Source organism: Notamacropus eugenii, chromosome X (genome assembly GCF_028372415.1).
Source record: "Notamacropus eugenii isolate mMacEug1 chromosome X, mMacEug1.pri_v2, whole genome shotgun sequence".
Lineage (NCBI taxonomy): Eukaryota > Metazoa > Chordata > Mammalia > Diprotodontia > Macropodidae > Notamacropus > Notamacropus eugenii.
Window position 1 is genome coordinate 13,896,998 of NC_092879.1, and position 22,331 is coordinate 13,919,328.

Here is a 22,331-nt window from a genome sequence, read left to right on the forward strand (position 1 = left end):
TTCCTCCATTGCCTTTCTTTGGTGTGGTTGAATCCAGTGTGAACCTGCTTGAAACTGAGTTCCTGTGTTACATAAGTGAAAAGCCATAAAAACTTAAACTGTGAAAGGCAAAAACCTAAACTTGGTGACCTGATTAAATTATATTTTAACAACTGAGTCAAAACTTTAGATACCATGATCTTCAAAAGCCATATAAGAATATCATGACCCATTTATAACAGGTCAGTACTAATCAATACACAAACTTACTTTGGGGCATAGCATTGGCTCAATGATGAAGCTCATGACTAAGCAAAAAACCAGAAATGACCACCAATTAGTGGTGTTGTGCTTTCTAGCTCCTCCTGCCTTTGTCTGTTTACTATAATTACCACAGTGATTTGGGCGTTCTTCAGTGGGGATTCACAGAATTGGTCTGGCTGCCCTCCCCAGACTGAGGATGATTAATATCTTAGCAGGGATCTATCATACTGCCCCAAATGTAAGTAACCCCAATTGACTAAATTACTACCAATAATAAGTTTGGAACTCCTTGGCCTCTTCCTTTGGCATCAAAACAACACCCCACAATTATGGGGGAGGTACACGGTTCACCAGGTGGGAGAATTCCAGACCTTACCTTCCCCGTCCAGATAATGTAAGTATTGATGTCCCTCAGGGCCCTTTCCTGGGTCTTCTCTTCTTCTCCCTTTCTGCACTGTACTCGGTGCTCTCATCAGTTTCCATCAATTTAATTACTGTGTCTATGCTCAGGATCCTCAGATCGACCTATCCTGTGTTAACTTCTCTTGACCTCTATTCTCATATTTTCAGTTGCATTTCATGTGCCTCAAACTACATGTCCAGTCCACATTTTAAACTAACGATGTCCAAAATGGAATTCATTATCTTTCCACAAAACTTTCCCCTTACTACCACATTCCCTAGTGGTCAATGCCATCTTCCTATCCCTCCCACTCCCAACCTAAGAGTTATCCTGGATTCCTCCCTATCTCTCACATGCCACCACACCCCCGTCCATATCCAAAATGGCCTAGACCTGTTGATTTTAACTTTGTAACGTCTTTGGCCCTCTTCTCCATCTATACTTTTTCATTTGATATTTTCATCAGTTCTCACAGATTTATCTGTCATCTCTTTCTTCTATAACCACCAATGAAGAAAAGTGCCCAGGCTATCCATCTTTTCATTTCCCATCTAGATATCCTCCTTTGGACTTCTCCACTAGGCTTCCACACCACTCCCTCCAACCCTCATGCCTTTTCAGCTTTCTTTCTGGTTTTGTCTCCCTCCTCATTCAATTTTAAGCTCTTTGAGAACAAAGGTTCTCTCTCTCCTTTTCATATTTGTGTCCTCGGGGATTAGCCTGGCACACCATAGGCACGTAATATACTTTTATTGCCAGCCTGTCTATTCTAATGATTCTCAGATCTGCTTATCCAACCCTAATCTCTCTCCTGATCTCCAGTGTCACATTTCCAACTGAGTACTGGACATTGCAACCTGGAAGTCCCAGAAGACATATTACACTCATTATCTTCAAAATGCAATTCATCATCATCCATCCAGACAAACTCCCTTTGCCCCCTTAACCTCTCTCTTACTGTAGAGAGTACCATCATCCTCCCAGTCATCCAGGCTTGGGACCTAAGTGTTATTCTGGACTCCTCACACTCTCTCCTCTTCCCTTCCCCCAGATATAATCTGATGCCTGGCCTGTTGACCTCACCTTTGCAAGAGCATCTCTCCAGTTCATCCCTACTTTGACAATGCCACTCCACTCCTTCAGGTCCTCATCACCTCACACTTGGCCTACTCTAATAGCCTGCTGGGGTATTTGTCTGCTTCAGATCTCTCCCCACTCTAGTCCATCCTCCATTCAGCCACCAAAGAGATTTTTCTAAAGCACAAGTCTGACCAGGTCACACTCCCATAACTACTCAATAAACTCCAGTGGCTCCCTATCACAGCCAGGATCAAATGCCAAATTCTCTATGGGGTCTTTTGTGACCTTATTTTTTTGTAAAAAATTGTCACTTTTCTTACTTTTTATTCCTTACATCCAGACCTCCCCCTCTCCAACCCGCCAACCATATTATGAGTGGTCTAGGGATACTGGTCACCTGGTTGTTTCATAAGGAGAACACTCTATCTCTCATCTCTGCATTTTCTCTAGCTCTCCCCTGTGCCTGGAATGTTCTCCCTCCACTATTCTACTGACCTCCCTGGCTTCCTCTAAGTACCAGCTAAAATCCCACCTTCTGCAGGAAATCTTTCACAATCTAGTGTCTTCTCTATTTATTTCCTACTTATGCTATGTAGAACTTGTTGTTACACCATTATTTGCCTTTTCTCCCCCTTCTCCACTGTCTCTGTCCTTTCGTTGTGTCCCTAGTACTTACCACTGAGCCTGACACATAGTAGGCACTTAATAAATATGTATTGACTATCTGACTAACTGCCAGTCACTATGTTAAAACCTCAAGCGAAAAAGGAAGGCAAAAGACTGCCACTCCTGCCCTGAAGGAGTCCACATTCCATTGGAGGGATTGGAGAAAGGAGAACATGCAAACCACTATTTCGCATACAATATATGCACAGTGCGAAGAGGACATAGTCTGAGAGGGAAGGTACCAGGATGGGCTGGGGGAAAGGGGTGGTGACAGAAAACGTCCTCTTGCAGAAAGTGGCATTTGAACTGAATCTCAAAGAAAGCCCAAAATTCAGGGGGTAGAGGTAAGGAGCATTCCACCCAGGGAGAACAGCCATAGAAAAAGTGCAGGGTCAGGAGATGATGTGCTGTGTGTGAGCAACAGCAAGAAAGCCAAGATGTATGCAAGGAGGATAAGAAGCCTGGAAAGAAAGGAAGGGGCCAGATCACAAAAGGCTTCAAATACCACAATGTGTTCTATGGGATACTGGAGATAGTAGAGAGCCCCTGGTGTTTATTGAGGTGATATGGTCACATTTGCCCTTTATTTTTAAAATATATTACATTTTATTTTTATACATTTGTTTTTAAAGCACTGAGACTTTCTTGTCTTCTTTATTTCCTGTTTGAAATTCTCTCCCTCCTCCTACTGCATCTCCTACCCAATGACAAGGCAACGAAATTCAAACTCATTACAGGTATGTATTACAATGATCAGTGATAACACCAGAAGACTGATGATGAAACATGCTTTCTGCCTCTTGCCACAGAAGTAAGGTCCGGTATATCCAGAAGGAGGAAATATTTTCAGGCACAAACAATAAAAAATAAATCTGATTTGCTTCACTATATTCATATAGAGGGTTCCACCCACCCCCCTCCAGTCAAATATAGGAGGCCCATGCTTCTCCACTGAGCCAATCAGTCAGAGGCATGAACAAGCTCCAGAACTCTATTGAACCAATCAATCAAACATTTAAGCTAGATGCAACCTGGGTCGAGGGCAAAACTGGGACTGATTGAAGAGTTGATCCCGCCCTATGGAGATTGGAAAAAAGCAGCAAGATAGTATGGAACCCAGCATCCCAGTGGCAATAAAACCCAATGATGTAGAAGCTTCAGTTAAAGCTCTAAGAGAGAATTGTTTGCAGGGGGAGAGAGACAGTCTCATTCCCATCCTCATGCTTGATAGATCAGGAATGACCTTTCAACCTATTTCAAGGTCAGGAAAGATTTGTGCCCCAAACCACATCTGCATTGAAAGCTTATGAAGTGCATATGAAATCATATTGAAGAAAGTGTAGACATTTTACAGAAAAGCACCTTCAAGAATCTACAAAGATCCCAGCAGAAAGGTACAGCATTCCGATAGGAAACTGTGTAAAGCTCCTGCAAAAGGGAAGAAAAACCTTCCAGCAGCCAGGAGCTGGGAGTAATGACCCCTTTTGTCATATGTACTATGTAGTCTGAAACCCTCTTTCCACTGCCTCTGCACACACTCACGAGAGAACATGTTTCTGGTTAGGGAGCATGTATGTGTATATCATATACATATGTATATATAGAAATACGTATTCCTGCATGTATCTCCACCTCTGACTTCTCTTTCTCTCTCCACACACACACACACACACACACACACACACACTCATATATGTATACTGGAGAATGAAATGGAAGATGACTCCATTATCTCTGCCAAGAAAAACCATAAATGGGGTCATGGAGAGTTGGATATGACTGAAAAATAACTTAACAACCACAATATGAGGAGATATGGATATGGATTTTTAAAAAACAATTGTTCTTAATTTCCCATCTTAGTGTACTAGGGTGATAGCCAGTGGTAACTCCTTCCAAAAACCTACGGCAGCATGCTCTGCCTGTTGTCAGTACATGTGGGAGAGGTTGTAGAGACTGCTTATAAAAAGGCATGATGAAATGCAATGAAAAGGTCCTGCTTACAGCCATTCTGACTCCTTCTGGTGCCTTAACCTGTGAGGAAAAGGAGCCCATGACTTCCTGCTGAGCCAGAACAGAGAATTGATGACATTATAGTTCTTTTGGAAAACCTTAGAGAATCAGCAAAGATACTAATAGAGACCATTAATAACTTCAGCAAAGATATAGGCTACACAATAAACACTCAAATATTAGTAGCATTTCTAAAAAGTAATAAAAAGTCGGAGGCCATTACAGGGAAATCCCATTGCAGATATCTTCAAGATGCATAAAGTGTCTGAAAATCAATCTGTCAAAGCACAGAAAAGACTTGTATAGACTCAATTACAAAATGATCCTTGAAGAAATACAGAAAAAGGTTAAATAACTGGAGAAAGTTTCTATGCTCGTGGATGAGCTGTACCAGTCTAATCGAAATGAAAATGTAGCTTAGGTCCAGATTAGTGCAAAGAAAGAGTTTCGTGAAGTGGCCACATTCTGTGAATTTGCACTGCATATTTGATTGGGCTGGGACCACTTAACCATAATTTACATCACTGTACCTTCAAAGAGTGCAAATTCCAGGACATACAACTGCATGAAATTCATTTTTCAGACGTCAGATCCTAGCTGTACTACCAAAGTCAATATGCATTTTTAATTCTATGCCAATCAAATTATCAAAGGCATAATTTAAAACTGTGGGAAATTCCCCAATTGATAAATGGTCAAAGGATATGAACAGGCACTTTACAGAGGAAGAAATTAAAGATATTTGTAGTCATATGAAAAAATGCTCTAAATAACTATGGATTAGAGAGATACAAATCCAAACAACTCTGAGATACCACATCACACCTATCAGAATGGCTAACATGACAAAACAGGAAGATGATTAATATTGGAGAAGATGTGGGAGAGTTGGAACACTAATTCATTGTTGGTGGAGCTGTGAACTGATCCACCCATTTTGGAGAGCAATTTGGTGTTCGACCTAGAGGCCAATGGGCTACCCAAGTCTTCTTACTTTTTGTCCAGGTCTTCGGTGATCAGCCGGATAAATGTATTGAGAGAAGAGACTTTCCAGAGTCGAACAAGGGTTAGGCTTTATTCAGGGTCTTAGTTATGTATCCATATGCAGGGCGAGTTCTTCCCCAGGAGAAAGGAACCCTCCTCCTCCTAAGGGGCAAGGATCATACAGCAAGAGGATGGGAGAATAAGAGGAGAGGGACCCTCTTCCCTCTAAGGGCCCCGAAGCAAGAAGAGGGCCTTCAGGCTTTCCTATCCTTACTTAAGCTCTCCCAGCCCATAGTTTGCACGTGAATACCATGCGTGCTCTCAGCCCCTAGCTAATTAACAACAGGTGTGCTCAGACCATGGACCAATCTCAAGGGTGGGATGCTCTCTCCAGCAAGTTTCCACTGAGAAGAGGTGGAAAGACACAAGATATCTCGAGTTTCACGCCTCAATCCCCAGCTGTTCCTTGGGAGGCCTCGTGAGAACTCTGAGGCTTAGAAGTCCTCACTTTTACCTGCCCGAGACCGTTCACGTGAAAACTGAGCTACACCCCCAACAATTTGGAACTATCCCCAAAGGGTTACAAAAATGTGTATACCCTTTGACCCAGCAATACTGCTTCTAGGATTGTGTACCCAAGAGATCATAAAAATGGGAAAAGGTCCCATAAGTACAAAAATATTTATAACATCACTCTTTGTGGTGGGCAAAAACTGGAAATCAAGAGGATGCTTATCAATTGGGGAATGGCTGAATAAATTATGGTATATGAATGTAATGGAATGCTATTGTGCTATAGGAAATGATGAACAGGAAGACATCAGAGAGGTCCGGAAAGACGTATATGATCTGATGGTGAGCGAAAGGAGCAAAACCAAGAGAACTTTGTACACAGCAACAACCACAGTGTGCGAGAATTTTTTCTGGTAAACTTAGAACTTCATTGCAATGCAAGGTCTTAAAAACTTCCCAATGGTCTTTTAAGGCAAAATGCCTTCCATATCCAGAGAAAGAATTATGGAATTCAATTGCAGAATGTAGCAGAAAATTTTCTTTTGTATTACGTTTTGGTTTGTTATATGATTTCTCTTATTCATTTTAATTCTGCTGTGCAAAATGACTATGGTGAAAATGTATTTAATAGGAATGTATGTGTAGAACAAATACAAAATTGTATGCAGTCTTGGGAGGGAGGGGGAGCAAGGGGGGAAGGAAGGAGAAGGAGAGGGACTTCATATAAGTGAGCACATTGCTTAAGTCTTTACTGCATGCCAGATGCTCTGCTAAGCACTGAGAACATAAATGCCAAGAAGTTAGAGGAGACAGTGTCTATCCTCAAAGAGCTCACTCTCTAGTCAGGGAGGGGAATGCATAAAGGGAAGCTGGAAATGGGGAAGAGCATCAGGGTGGTTTAGAGCTGATGACTGGGAAATGAGGTAAAGACTTGATTCCATGTAAGATTAAGTGAGAGTAGTTCATCTATCAGAAGATGATTTTAAGACTGCAGTCCTGGGTGACTGGAAGGATGGAGTGTCCTTGGGAGGGAATAGATTTGGAAAAAAGATAATAAATTCTGTTTTGAACTTCTGAAGATTGAGTTGCCTATAGGTCATTGAATTTAAAATGGGAGAGAGAGAGAGAGATAGAGAGAGAGAGAGGGGGGGGGGGTTTGTTCAGTATGTACTGCTTGCTTCCTTGTTGGAGGAAAATGAAGAATGTTGTCACCAGAGGAGAACCCCAAATTGACTCCCAAGGACAAGGACTATAGCAGTACCCTGACTTACTATGTAACTTTGCATCCTGGAGTATTCCAAAATAGGTTGAGGTAAAGATTTTGATAAATCGTGCACACCCAGAAAAATATTCACCTCCATGTCGGATCTAACACTGGTGAAGTCTCAGTCAAGCTTGTGATATTTGTGTTATAATTTTACTTCAGAGTTAAGAAATATTACTAAAATGTTTAGCCATTCTCCTTGTTTTATTCTTCCAAGATTTGTTTTCATAGATGGGCAAAAGGTACATGACACAGGAATCAGCTCAATATCATCTCCACTGGTTTGGAGTCTAATCCTGTATCAGATGACCTTTGACAGTGATAAGAATATAACTGGCAATTTTAACGTGGATGATTTAATCTGATTTCATATTGACTCCGGAGAATTTCATAACTTACTTCACTTCATACATGGCACATTTCTGTTCATTAGGAAATGTGCTAGTAGACAGAGAGAGATTGAAGGTAAATGAGAGAGAGGGAGTAATATGTTGGAGAACATGGTATGGAAGGACACATAGAGGGAAGGGAGAAGGTTGGCCTTGTCTCGCCATGTGAGATAGGAATGAAGGAAGAGATAATAGCAGAAGGCATCTGTGCGATAGGCCATGCAACAGAGAGGAAAAGGTGGGGATCTGTAGAGGGCCCGTACTGATGAAGATCGGAATGTGAAGTACTGTCCAGGTTTTACTGGAGACTTGTACTCCTGAGAGTACATGCAAGGATGAGAACATCCTCACCCTGCCTGCATCCCCCAAGATTGTATCCCTGGAGGAACTGGATTAGAAAGTATGAGAAGTAAACTAAAAATGTTCTCATGGGAATAACCTTGCTTGCTTGAATGTTCTCATGGGAATAACTTGCTTGCTTGCCTGCCTGTAGAAAATCTATATAAACCTTTGCCCTCAGATTAATAAATGGGAGTTGTTCTCTATGCTCCTTGCCTGACCCACGGTCTTTCTTCATCGTCACTGCTTCACTGAAGCACTCAGGGACGCTGTCCATCCCCCCCCCACTGAGATCATGGTTAATGGCTTTTATTTTTTATGTAAAATATGAAGCAAGGTTCTGAGCTGATAGGGTAGAGGAGGGGGAGCCATGGCAGGGTTGAGGAGGGATTCTTTGGAAGAGCCACTATGGAGAGAGGGAGAGGGAGTTGATAAGAGAGGGGTCAAAGGGTCACCTGGCAATAGTGAGGGCTTAGTTGAGATTGGGTAACACATTTGTAGTAGACAGTTGAAACATTATGAGCTGATGCTTAGTGAAGGGATCCGAACCAGGAAAACGTGGTACACAGTAATAGCCACGTTGTTGGACAACTAACTTTAACTTAGCTCTTCGCAAGAGTACATGACCTACAACAACTCCAAAGACTCCTGATGAGATTGAAGCCCACTATTTGATCTCTCTCTTTATTCTTCTTCTTTCCTTTGGTTCCTCCCATTTGTTCTAATTCTTCTGTACAACATGGCTAATGTGAAAACGTGAAAATATATGTAAATATACATATATATTACAATGTATATAAAACAATTTTATTTAGAATATAAGCCTATATCTGATTGCACACCATGTTGAGAGGGGGATGGAGGTGAAGAAAATTTAAAACTCATGGAAGTGAATGTTGAAAACTAAAAATAAATAATTTTATTTTTAAAAACGAAAGAAGATCATTTCTTTTGTCCAATAGGAGGTCATGGATGATTTGGGAGAGAGCAGCTTCACTAGCATCATGGGATTGGGAGTCTGATTGCAAAGAGATAAGGAGATCCTCATTATTGCCAATGTAAAGGACTCAGGTATAGAAAAGTTTTTCATGAATTTGCCTGGTTCAGGGTAGAAAGAACAGGGGACACTTGAGACTATAGACAAGACAGTGAAAGACTGAAGATGATAATAACGCTAAGGAATGACATTTATGCAATTCTGAATTTTGAGAGAGTTGTCCTTTTCATACTTGATCTCCTGACAAGCACCCTGTCAGGAAGGAACTTCTGTCACTCTGACCTACCACATTTTACAGATGAGGAAACTGCATCTCAGGCTCTCTTCTCTCTCTCTTTTTGAACAAGAGTACATGGCGAAAGGAAGAGTCTGGACTTGTAGACACTATACTTGGTTTTGAGCCTCGGCTCTGCCCAATATTCCCTGTATTGTTACATTAAAAATGGGTTAAATAGCCCCATTTTGTTTTTTAAACATCATTTTCTGAAGTGTAAACTCCATGTAAATCACCTGGTTTTGGAGATGGCACAAGTTTACTCCCCCTCCCTACAGTCACCTCACCACAGGAATACCACTCTACTCTCCACCTGAACGTCCAGATCAACTCCATCAGTAAGAACACAGGAAGCTTAAGCCTTAATTCTGTTTATCACTCTCTCCACTTTGTATATTAAACTCTATAGTAACCAGGGCCTTTTGTGCTGAGAGCCTTGGGTCCGATTTGTTTCTGCAACTACATGTTTTGCTGAATACATTGCTTGCCTGGATAATACTCATTTTTTCTTTTGTTTCAGTGTAACAGTATGTTCTTTGACAACTCATGGAGACCTCTCTTTTTATGTGTTTCCTACTTTGTAAGAGAGGGAAGGGAATGTAAAAACAAACAGATGTGGAATATGGGAGATACGTTGGTAGAGTTTGTCCAGTGCATTGGGTACGTGTACAGTGACTGTCTAAGAGATGCCTGGGGAGATGGGTAGCAGTTATATTGTGAGGAGGCCTGAATAGGTGATTTCCTGGGTCATTTCCCCTGATGACTATTCCAAACATTTCACTGTCTCTTCAAGCCCTCAAACCAAGGCACGGGATACCCTACACACACTGTCACTTGAAGTCTTAATTCCCTGCCTCACTAAGGGAATTGAGGGCACCTAACTGGACTTTCCTTGATTTCCTTTATCTGCTCCTTAAAATTTTTCATTAACTGCAGTCATTTTATCCTCTTTCCTGCTTGTCTCATGACTCCTATCTAAAGCAAATCCCTCCACCTCTGCCAAGTGAGTCCTCACACCTTTACTTGGTCTATATCTCCACTACCCCCTTTCTGAGTGCTGAACCTGTCAGAGGCTGGAAGAATTAGGCTCACATCGCAGGTCCAGGGCTTTCTACTTATGAGTGCCCAGATGTGTCTCTGAGCCTCAGTTTTCTCTTCTGTGAAATGAGGCAGGTAGCCATACCACAAGTTCCTACTGAATGCAGTGGTTGTGAAGGTCCCGTGATATGAGGTGTGGAAAGGAAAGTTTGCCAGCCTTGGGGTTCCATCAATGTGAGCTGTTACTGTTATCATCATCTTCAGTCTTTCTGTCTCCAGTCTTTTCCATCCATCTAAAGCCTCATCTCACAGATCTGGTTGCTTTGGAGACATTGCCATGGCCCCCAGTTCTGCCTCCTTTTCCTCCTATGTCCTGGATGGGGGAGGATGAGTGGTGCTGGTGATGCTGATTGGAGGATCAATGAGTGAATGCAGTGGACTGCAGGGCACATGCTCTGCAGGGTAGGGGTATAAAGGAGCCGTGACCAGGAGAAAGAGTATGGATGGGTTAGACAGGTGTCCCTATGCCCCAGGTGCTGTGAAGCTAGTGAGTGAGAAGTTGAGGAACTGGAAGATGGAGATGTGATAATCTGATTCCTCCCTCCTATCTCCCTCTCCTCACTCCATCTCTATTCCCTCCTCTTTCTCTTACATAATCCCCCGTTTCCTCCCTTCTACCTTTCTCTGTTTCTCCCCATTATGCCACCTTTTCTCCTCTTTTGCCTCTACTTTTTACTTATTGTCTCTCCCTTTTCCCCCTCCTCTTCCATGTAACCTCCCTCTCCCTCTTGCCTCTTCCACTCATCTCGCTCTTTCTCCTTCCCCTTCCTCCTCCTTTGCTTCTTTCCCCTTTTCTTTCCATTCCCTCCCTCCTACAATTTTGAGCTTCTTCTAAGCTCCATGCCACATGAGCCTATCTGGGTACAGCGAGGTGGCAATGGAGTTTGAACTAGGACGGGGGTCAGGATCTTTTTGGATTCCTCCTGAGGCCTCTCTTTCTGAAGGTGACTTTAAAGTTCCCAGGTGCTCACCTCCTCAGGAGACAGAGGTTTTCTTATGTTCTCTAAACCTATTTTCTGGGTTCCACCAGTTGCTCTTCAAGGTAATTTTCTGGATTGGACTTGCATTTGGAAAGCATCAACCAGTAAAGTGACTAGGCTGAGTGGCCAAAGTCAAACCCCCCAAGAATCTGGGACCCTCACGCTCCCTTCCTTAACTAGATCTAGTCTTGGTTTGTGCAGCCCTTTACCTGCCTGAAGAGGCAGTGTGTGACGGTGGACTTGGTGTAGGGAAGACCTAGCTTCCAATACTTTCTCTGCTGTTTCAACCTGGGGCTCTCCCACTGCACCCTAGATTCAGAACTACAGGGGACCTTTAAGTACATGTAGTCTCCCTCTTCCTCCCCGATATTCGAGCTCTCAGATGAGGAGCTGAAACCCAGGAAAGTTAGGTGCCTTGCCCAGTTGAGCAAGCCTTAGTCAGCCTAGTCAGAACAGCCCTCAAACCCAATTCTCTGACTCCAGCCCTGAGCATATTCCCCTCTACCAAGGATATGTTCCTTAACATCCCGGATTCTAGCTTGGGCTTGGGTTTGAGATGTAGGCAAGAAGGAGCAAGAGCAGTTGATGAGAGGGACCACAAATAAGATGGCTTATTTCTTTGATAAGAAAGAAAAGAGACAACCCCTTTTCTAGTGTCCTGTATTCAGTCTTCATCTACACCTTAGCTGTGGGAGGATTGGTGCACTTCCAGGACAGAAACTCTTTCCCCCTGAGGAAGGTAGCCACTCATGTAGGATTATCCTGGTAGAGGAGTCCTTCAGGTGCTGAGCAGTGATGAACTACATTGCCCCTCCAACCACAAATAGACCAATGGCCAGGAGCCTTTGTCTTTGTAGATTAGAGGCAAAGCAGGCTTACTCTGTCAACCTGATGATGAAGCAATATCACTACAGACCCCATCTTTTCTAGAAATATTCAAACCAATACCACTTATTCTGGAATTTCATGTTTAATTTGTGTCGATACCGTAATCCATTTTCACACTCCCTAGTACTTAAGAACTAAAAAAAGCCAGACCTTGCCTGCCGTTGCTGTTCCAGCCTTTTTCTAAGAAATAACTATATCCCAATTAAATGCTTTAAGTATGAAGGTTCTTATAGTCTTTCATTATCCTTGTGTTAATATGAATATTTTTTGAGAAATGGTGCCTATCACTTTGATGGAGGTAAATTCACAGCCCTGAGAAACATATAAGATGGTTTTTGTTGCCTGATGGAAATTATTCAACATATTATCAAGATAGCTTATTCTAGACATGGTCTACTTATTATTGTCACTCTTAGGCGCATGAGTTGATGTTCACTTTTCATGGGGTAATGTGGCTAAATCTGGGCCTGAAAGCACACACACACACACACACACACACACACACACACACACACACACACACACACACACACACTGGAACTATGGGAGTTTGTGAAAATATGCTCCTCTCATCATTATCACCTATACTATCTACTGCGTGCCAGGCACCTTGCTAAATACTCTACAATTACCATCTCATTTGATCCTCACAACCTCCCAGGAAGATAAATGCTGTTATTTATCCCCATTTATTCCAGTTGAGGGCATGAGGCAAAGGATGCATTGAGTGACTTGCCCAGGGAAAAGCAGCTAGGAAATGTCTGAGGCCAAATTTGACACCATTCCCAGGGCTCTATTCACTGACCCACCCAGCTGCCACTAATTTGTCAAAAGTGTGATGACAACACATGCTTCCATATAGACCATGTGGGTGTGTGGTGCCATGAACCCTAAAAGTCACCAAAGCTCAATATCTTTCCAAGTGTGCTAGTAACAAGCCCGTGTCTTGGTATCTCTGTCTATTTTCATAGACCCCAGTGTGACGATCAAATAATTCTTAGTTCTAAGGACCTATAATTTCCCTTTCAAGGTAGTGAAACTCTTGAGAACAATTACTTGTCTTATTCCTCACATAAGGGTTCTCAGTCTCCATTTAAAAACAGAAGTTCACTGATGTCTTTGGTTTTTCACACCATCAAGGTTTAGCCCAGTTTCTTCCCCCCTCCTTCTTCCAGAGAGCAATATGACAAATAGGACATAACAGAGTATGCTGTCAGTTTATTTTTATTGTCTTACTGCTATTGCTAACAATTCTACAGTATCAAATAGCATAGAGAAGACCGTGGGCATCCTTGTTTTTGTCCCATTGTTTTTGAAAAGACTCTGGTGTGTCTGTATTGCATATGATCATTGCTTTTGATTTTGGACCCTTTTAATGATATTAGAAATATCCCTCCATGCCTATATTCTGTAGGGTTTATGGCACACATGAGTATTATACTTTGTCAAACATTTTTATACTTCCAGTGAGGTAATCATGTGGGTTATGTTATTTTCATTTTGGCTATGTTGAACTACTCTGAGTGTCTTCCTAATGTTGATCCATCCTTGCATCCCCGGTATAAAACCAACTTGATCATTATTAGTGACTTCTTGCGTGATGGATTGCAGCCTGTATGACAGAATAAGTTGTCGTGAATGATATTGGCATCTAATTCATCTGTGTTTTGTCCTTCCATGGGTTAGGTATTAGGAGTCTATTTGTCTCATGAAAGAATTCTTGTGGGGTGCATTCTTGCTCAGTTTTTGAGAATAATTTGCATTGTATGGGTAAAAATTGTTCTTTTAAACACTTGATAGAATTCTCTCAAACCACAACAACCAGGAGATTTCCCCCCTCCACTTTGGTAGTTCCTGTACATTAAGTTCTATGTCTTTTGTTGAGATAAGGTTTTTAAGATGTTTCTTTGGTCTCTGTTGGTTTGGTATTTGGCAGTTTTGGACATGTTTCTCGTTGTCTTTTGTATTCTCCTGTCTGTTTTTGTTTTTGTTTTGCTTTTACAGTTATACCTGTAACTGATTATTCTTTTAATTACTTCTGGTTTTGTTGTGATTTTCCCTTACTCTAGCATGTTAGAGATTTTCCCTTACTCTAGCATATGCTAACTAGCATGCTCACTGCACAGTATTGCTGCCACTATGTACATTGTTCTCCTGGTTCTGCTCACTTCACTCAGCATCAGTTCATGTAAATCCTTCCAGTTATTCTTCTCATTATTTTTTACAGAACAATTGTGTTCCATTACATTCATATACCACAACTTATTCAGTCATTTCACGATTTATGCTTCTCCACTCACTGTACAGTTCTTTGCCACCACAAAAAGAGCTTCTGTGAGTATTTTTGTAGACATGGGTCCTTTTCTCTTTTTTATGATCTTTTTAGGATACAGACCTAGCAGTGGTATTGCTGGATCAAAGGTGTACACTATTGATAGCCCTTTGGACATAGTTGCAATTTACTCTCTAGAATGACTGGATCAGTTCAAACCTCCACCAACAATGCTTTAGTGTTCCAATTTTCACACATCTTCTCCAACTTTTATCATTTTCCTTTTCTATCATATTAGCCAATCGGATATGTAGGAGGTGGTGCCTCAAATTTGTTTTCATTTTCATTTCTCCAATCAATGGTGATTTATACCTTTTCCTATAAGACTGTAGATAGATTTAATTTCTTTATCTGAAAACTACTTGTTCATAACCTTTGACCTCTTACCAATTGGGGAATGACTTGTATTCTTATAAATTTTACTCATTTCTCTATATATTTTAGAAATGATTCCTTTATCAGAGATCATGATGTTAAAAAAGTGTTTCCTAGCTTTCTGCTTCTGTCCTAATCTTGGTTGCATTAGCATTGTTTGTGTAAAAACTTTTAAATTTAATGCCATCAAAATGATAAATTTTGCATTTCACCATCTTTCCTATCTCTTATTTGGTCATAAGTTCTTTCTTTATCCATAGATCTGAAAGGTAAACTCTTCCTTGTTCTTCTAATATGAGAAATTGAGATAATCTTGTGGTTTCTGTTAGGTTTGTTGTTGATATGATAAAAAATGCTAATAGTTATCTTGATATTGAACCAGCCCTGCATTCCTGGTATGAATCCTACCTGTTCATAATATATTATTCTTGTGATAAGTTACTATATTCTTTTTGTTAAAATCTGATTTAAAATTTATTCATCTATGTTCATTAGAGAAATTGGTGTATAATTTTTTTCTCTGTTTTGGCTCTTCCTGGTTTAGGTATCAAACCCACATTTGTGTCATAAAAAGAATTTGGGAGGACTCTTTCTTCCCCAGTTTTCCCAAATAGTCTATATACTGTTGGAATTAGCTGTTCTTTAAATGTTTGATAGAATTCATTTCCGAATCCATCTGGCCCTAGAGACTTCTTCCTAGGAAATTCATTGATGGCTTGTGCAATTTCTTTTTCTGCGATGGGGTTATTTAAATATCCAACTTCCTCTCCTGTTAATCTAGGCAATTTACATTTTTTAAAATAATCATCCATCTCACTTAGATTGTCAAATTTATGGGCATAAAGTTGGGCAAATAATTTCTGATTATTACTCTAATTTCCTCCTCATTTGAGGTGATTTTACCCTTTTCTTTTTTGATATTCGTAATTTGGTTTTCTTCTTTTTTTTAATCAAATTGATAAAGGTTTATCAATTTTATTGGTTGTTTTCATAAAACCAACTCTCGGTTTTATTTATTAGTTCGATAGTTTTCTTAATTTCAATTTTATTAATATCTCCTTTGATTTTCAGTATTTCTAATTTGGTGTTTACTTGGGGATTTTCAAATTGTTCTTTTTAAAGCTTTTTGAGCTGTATGCCCAATTCATTGATCTCCTCTTGCTCTATTTTATTCAAGTAGGCATTCAAAGATATAAAGGTTCCCCTAAGAACTGCTTTTGAAGTGTCTCATAAGATTTGATGGATTGTCTCATTATTGTCATTATCTTGAATGAAGTTGTTGATTGTTTCTATGATTTGTTGTTTAAGCCACTTATTATTTAGGATTAGATTATTTAGTTTCCAATTAATTTTTGGTTTGTCTTTCCCTAGCCTTTTATTACATATAATTTTCATTGCATTAGGATCCAAGAAGGATGCATTGACAATCTCTGCCTTACTGCACTGGATTGTGAGGTTTTTGTGCCCTAGAACATGGTCAATTTTGTACATGTGCCGTGTACCACTGAGGAAAAGGTATGTTTCTTTCTAGCCCCATTCAATTTTCTCCAGAGATCTATCATATCTACATTTTCCACAGTTTTATTCACCACCTTAACTTCTTTCTTGTTTATTTTAAGGTTAGATTCATGAAGTTCAGACAGGGGGAGCTGGAGGTCCCCCCCTAGTATAGTTTTGCTCTCTCTTTCTTGCTGTTACTCCCTAAATTTCTCTAAGAATCTGGATGCTCTACCACTTGGAGCATATATGTTTAGTAATGATATTGCTTCTTTGTCTATAGTGCCTTTTAGCGGGATATACTTTCCTTCCTTATCTCTTTTGATTAGATCTATTTCTGCTTTTGCTTTGTCTAAGATTAAGATTGCTACTCCTGCTTTTCTTACATCAGCTGCAGCACAATATATTCTGCTCCAACCTTTTACTTTACCCTGTGTGTATCCCCCCATTTCAAATGTGTTTCTTGTAAACAACATATTGTTGGATTATGGTTTTCAGTCCATTCTGCTATCTGTCTCCATTTTATGGGAGAGTTGATCCTTTTCACATTCACAGTTATGATTACTATCTGTATCTTTCCCTCCATCCTCTTTCCCATCTTTTGTGCTTTTAGTTCTCCCTTCTCCTCCACAATAGTTTTAAATTTTGACCCCTACCTCCTCCAGTCTGCCTTTCCTTCTTTCAGGCCCCATCCCTTTTACTCCCCTTTGCCCTTACTACTTCTTCCCTCCCTTTTAGCCTCTCCTCCCCCGGGAGGGACCCCCCTCAGGCTTTCCTGCCCCTACTTAAGCTCTCCCAGCTGTTTGCACGTGGATACCATGCATGCTCTCAGCCCCTAGCTAATCAACAAAAAGGTGTGCTCAGACCATGGAGCAATTTCAAGGGTGGGATGCTCTCCCCAGCAAGTTTCCCCTGAGAAGAGGTGGAGAAACAAGAGAGCTCGAGTCTCACTCCTCAATTCCCAGCTATTCCCTGGAGGGCCTCATAAGAGCTCGCAATCAAGAAGTCCTCATTTTTACCTGCCCGAAACCATTCATGTGAGAACTGAGCTTACACCTCAACATCCCCCAATTTGTTCAGTCCACATTTGATGGTAATCCCCTTTATTTCCAATTCTTTGCCACCACAGATAGAGTAGCTATAGATACTTTTCTATGAATAGGTTACTTCCCTCTTTTAAAAAATCTCTTTGGGATACAGACCTAGTAATGTTATTTCTGGATCCAAGGGTACACAGTTTTGTAGCCCTTAGGGTGTCATTCCAAATACCTCTCCAGAACGATTGAACTAATTCAGAGCTCAAAAAATAATGTGGTAGTTTCCCATTGTTCCCCATCTCCTCCAGCATTTGTCATTTTCCTTTTCTATCACATTAGGCAATTGAATGGTTGTGAGAAGATACCTCAGAGTACTTTTAATTTGCATTTCTCTCATCAGTGATGATTTAGAGCATTTTTTCATGGGATTGTTTTAAAAACTCTTTAATTTCATTTTTAACTTGAATATAAAAAGACAAAAACGGGAACATTTTCATGTACACAGCACAGCTTAAAAAGATCATTCAATAAAAAAACATGAATTTCCATTTCAAACCATTTACTGTTTTGAAAAAGTATGTAATAAATACTACATGTCATTTTTAAAGTTACACTGTCATTTTATGTTGCTTGCTAAATTTTCTTTTGTTCTCTGCTGTGCAATTTTTATTTTTTCTACTCCTAACCTCTCGACCCTATCCTAAAGAAGGCTACTATTAGACACAAATATGTATGGTGTTTGTGTGTGTTAAACTATACTATACATGTTTGTGTCTAATAATAACCTTCTGTAAACATAGATACTCTCTGTAAATATAGATAGCACTCTACGGTACAGGTCCTTTGTAGTTTATTTAAAAATTTGGTAGGTACATTTGTAAATATTTATTTTATATTTTACATACCTGTTTTGAATGGAATTTCTTATTTTAACTCTTCCTGTTTGGTTTACATACTGGAATACTCTTAGTTTATGGGGATTAATTTTAAATCCTGAATCTTTACTGAATTGATTGTTACATTTCAATTGTGGTTGACTCTTCAGAATTTTCAAAGTAAATTATGTCTTCATCCACAAAGAGTGATCATTTTTTTTCTTCTTTGTGCTTATTCCCTCACTTGGTGTTTCTTGTCTCATTACTATTGCTTGCATTTCTAAGATTATTGCTTGCAATATCTAAGGACAGATATTTCTGTTTGGATAAATCCATATACAGTTATCCCTCTTTTCTTTCCACCAAAACATGAGAAAATGAGTGTTGTACCTTCTTTATGGCTGACTCCACAAGTACAGGGGTACGAACAACAGCTAAGAGGCTCTAAACCCTCACAGTCATGTTATTACTATTACTCCTATGGGGAAGGTGTCCATAAAGGTTTCTATCCCCAGAATCTATTATTTCCCCCCCAAGCACCTTAGCTGGAGCCAGGCAAACACACAGGCAGCAGGGAACTAGTTAGGGAATGACTCTGTCCTTGTTATCCACCCTCAGAGGTGAGTGGACCAATATGGTGGGAACAAGTCAGATGTGAGAGGCAGATTCCTGAGAAGATAGTGGCTCAAGGGACAGATAATATACTGTAGCTGATGAAAGAAATGAAGGAGAGATTCAGATTAGGGGAATGTTAAGCCACTGGGCCCTGACTATGAGAGACAGATAAGAAATTGGGGCAGGGGAGAAGGAGTTTGTCATTTATTAATTATCCATGTGATTAATTACTTTTTAACTTTAATTTAAAATTTATTTTGGTTAATATTTAATTCTTTTTTAATTTTCAATTAAATTGATTGATTAATAATGCCTGTCTCTTTCTCTTTCTCTTGGTGGTTTTCTTGATTTACCAAATTTGTGACCTGTCCCATTATTTTCACCACTGGCAAGTGCCCCTCACCTTCCCATGATGACAGTATTGAGGATATGAATTCTCCTGAGGTGGCCCAGGTCTGAGACCTCCAGGGAGCTGTAACACAAAAGCAGAGTACAATGGTGAGACTGACCCAGGTGGTTGCCTCAGGAGGGAACCTTGTGGTATGCTGGCTTTGTGAGTCAGGCATACCTGAAGGACAGGTGCAAGGTTGTCCACTGAACTCCAACCAGGGTGCCCAGCTCCACACACCCCCAACCTCCATCCTTCCAGTAGAGGAATATTTCACCTGCAGCTTATGATTTCTGTGTAAAGATACAAATCAACACGTTTTCAGCCTACTGCCTGATGGCTGGTCACCAAACCAAGTCTCCTGGGGTGGAGAAAGCACTTTTGGACACAAATTAGCAGATACTTTAAAGGCAGCAAGCACATCTTTTTAAAATTCTCTTCTACAAGTAGCATCTCCAAAATAGTAAGCAATGTCACTCGACAACGAGGAGCCTTCCCTCCACTCATGCTTCCTCTTCAGATTTGGGAGAAATTACACCTTTTCTGCTGATAGACATTTTTTTAAACCAATATCAAATTGTTTTAGTGATTACTGATTTGTAATAAAGTTTGAGATCCAGGACAGATAGGCCTCTTTTCTTCCCATTTTTCCATTATTATGCTTCAGATTCGTGACTGCTTTGTAACTCCAGAGTGATGGTTAAGTTATTTTTCTAGCTCTACAATCTATTCTTGTGGGAGTTGCATTGGTACAACCTGGAATAATTATGTTAGTATTGTCATTTTTATTCTATTAGTTCTACGTACGCTTGAGCAATTAAGTATAGATACTGATTGTTCCTGACAATTGTGATCTATAAATTAAACTTCTGCTTTGACCCTCTTGCCAGTCTTTTCTCCTTGTCTCACCTACGATCCCAGGTTCTTGCTCTTCTTTTTAATCCCCCCCCTCATGTTCCTCTTTCCAGCATTTCAGTTTATTTTGCTTTTGATGATTCTCTTACCTATCCTGCCGTCTCTCTTAAAATTACTCTCTAGCATTCTCTTGTCAGTTACCATTTTCCTTCTCAGTTTATCGTATTTCTGTACTGAGATCTGTGTGTGTGTGCTTGTGTGTCTGTGTGTGTGTGTTGTGTTGTGTTTGGGGGTGGGGTGTAATTTTGTTTAACTCCTTTTACCGATTTCAGATGAAAGTGAAGTAAAGTTTCTGGTATACACATTTCTCCCACCCTTTCCTCCATAATTAAATACTTTTCATCTTATTCTTTTATTATTTACATGATGGTGACTTCCTTCTCCTTTCCTTCCAAGTACAGTCCCCGCAATCTCTCCTATTTTTAACCCTGAGACCATCAAAACAGAAGAAAACCATCCTCAGGCCCTCCGTCTTCTTTTCCTTTCTTTTGACCATTAAAGATATTAGTATTCCGAGGACACATGTGTTTCCCATCCCTTCATCAGCATGTAAACAATTCCTCCTCACATAATGCCCTTTCAATTAAACAAATATGTGTACTTTTCTATGTTTCTATTGACTCTAATATTTCCATTTCAAAATGTCTACTTGGGTATCAAGACTTTTTGAATCATAGTCTTCAGACAGTCTGCTGTTTCCTAGATTATCTTTCCTTGGCCGGTTTCTGGATCACTTGTTTTTCATATTGTTTCTTACATTTCCTTATTATTCCTTTGTGTTTCTTTTTATTATTCATTTAATTTACATGTGATTTATATCTTATTAGTTCCTCCAATTAATATTTTTGTTATCTTATTTAGTCATTGTTTTCTATTTGATCCATTGTAATTTCCAGGGAATCCAGCTCTTGCCTAACTTATCAGTTCTCCTTGGCTTCTATACTCTCTATCGATTTCATTATGCGCCTCTTCTTTCATTTCTTCCAAGTACTGTTATAATCCTTTGGACCAAGACATTTTCCCCCCTAACACTTCACTTGCAACAACATCACTAGCCTTCTTGTTTCTTGGGTTTACCCGTTGGGCCTCTCTGCCTTCAAGGTATTTCCTTACAGTACTGTGGTGAGTGGGGGGTTGGTTTGCTTGTCTCAGCATCCTCAATGTCTAGGCTGTAGAGGAGGGATGTGGCTGTGCTCGGCTCAAACTTCACAGCAGCACTATGTAACGTCATGAGCAGGCTTTGCCTGATTATGGGTGTGGTCACGAAGAGGCCCTTCCTTCAGGGCACTCAGGGCTGCTCCTGTGCTGGACTCTGCCCGGAGACAGAAGCCTTATGCCAGAGGACTCTGATGCTCTCTTTCATTCTACTCTGCTGCTGAGCTCAGAGGTCACCCTACTCCTGAGTTCTGCCTAGGGTCTCACACTGTAATTTTTTTATAGCAGCTCTGTGCTTTTTTTCCTGTGATTTTAAACTTTTTATCGATATTTTTTGTTCATTCCCTACCCTTATTTCTGAATGAATTGTGTTTGACAAATGTGAAGAAGCTTTTGGGATCAGAATTCGTTATTTGGTAGAAATTTCTGGGACAACTGGAAAGCAGTCTGGCAGACATTGGGCATAGACCCAAATTTCGTATTGGTCTCAGGAAACAGAAGAGGTGGCCACATCTCACCTCAGCATGCCATGCCTTTTAAAGTGAACAAAACGAAAGGAATAAAAATGTTTGTTTAGCAAACTTAATATCTGAGTCTAACAGGAGATTGAAAGGGGATAAGCTTTTATACAGCACCTACTGGGTGTCAGGCACTTCAGTATTCCACACTCATAGTCTGTGCCTTTTGCAAAGAAGAGAGGGAATTGCATTTTCTCATCCCTTCACTAGGGTTAAGCTTGCTCATAATTGTATAGCTCTCTCTTTTCTTCTTTCCTCTTCTATCACTGTGGTCACTGTGTATATTTTTTCCTGGTTCTGATTATTTCCCTCCACATTTATTCCCTAAGTCTTCCTGTGAAAGGCTTGAGATTTATGATCAGCTTTAGATCTCTCTATTTTTGTCCCCCCCAACAAACAACCACACACTTCTCATTGTGAAGCACCTGAGTTCTATCTGACAAAAATGGGGCAAATAAGAGTGGGGACAGTCAAATTATTTGTTATAACTAGA

At 40.3% G+C, this 22,331-nt stretch overlaps 1 long non-coding RNA gene across 1 annotated transcript; it reads left to right on the top strand.

Annotated features, from left to right (window-relative positions):
• The first annotated feature begins 385 nt into the window (after nt 1-385).
• On the top strand, nt 386-6,287 carry LOC140516056 (uncharacterized). Its single transcript, XR_011971252.1, has 3 exons — nt 386-481; nt 3,025-3,129; nt 6,189-6,287. It is a non-coding gene; the product is annotated as an uncharacterized lncRNA (long non-coding RNA).
• Nucleotides 6,288-22,331: the final 16,044 nt, after the last annotated feature.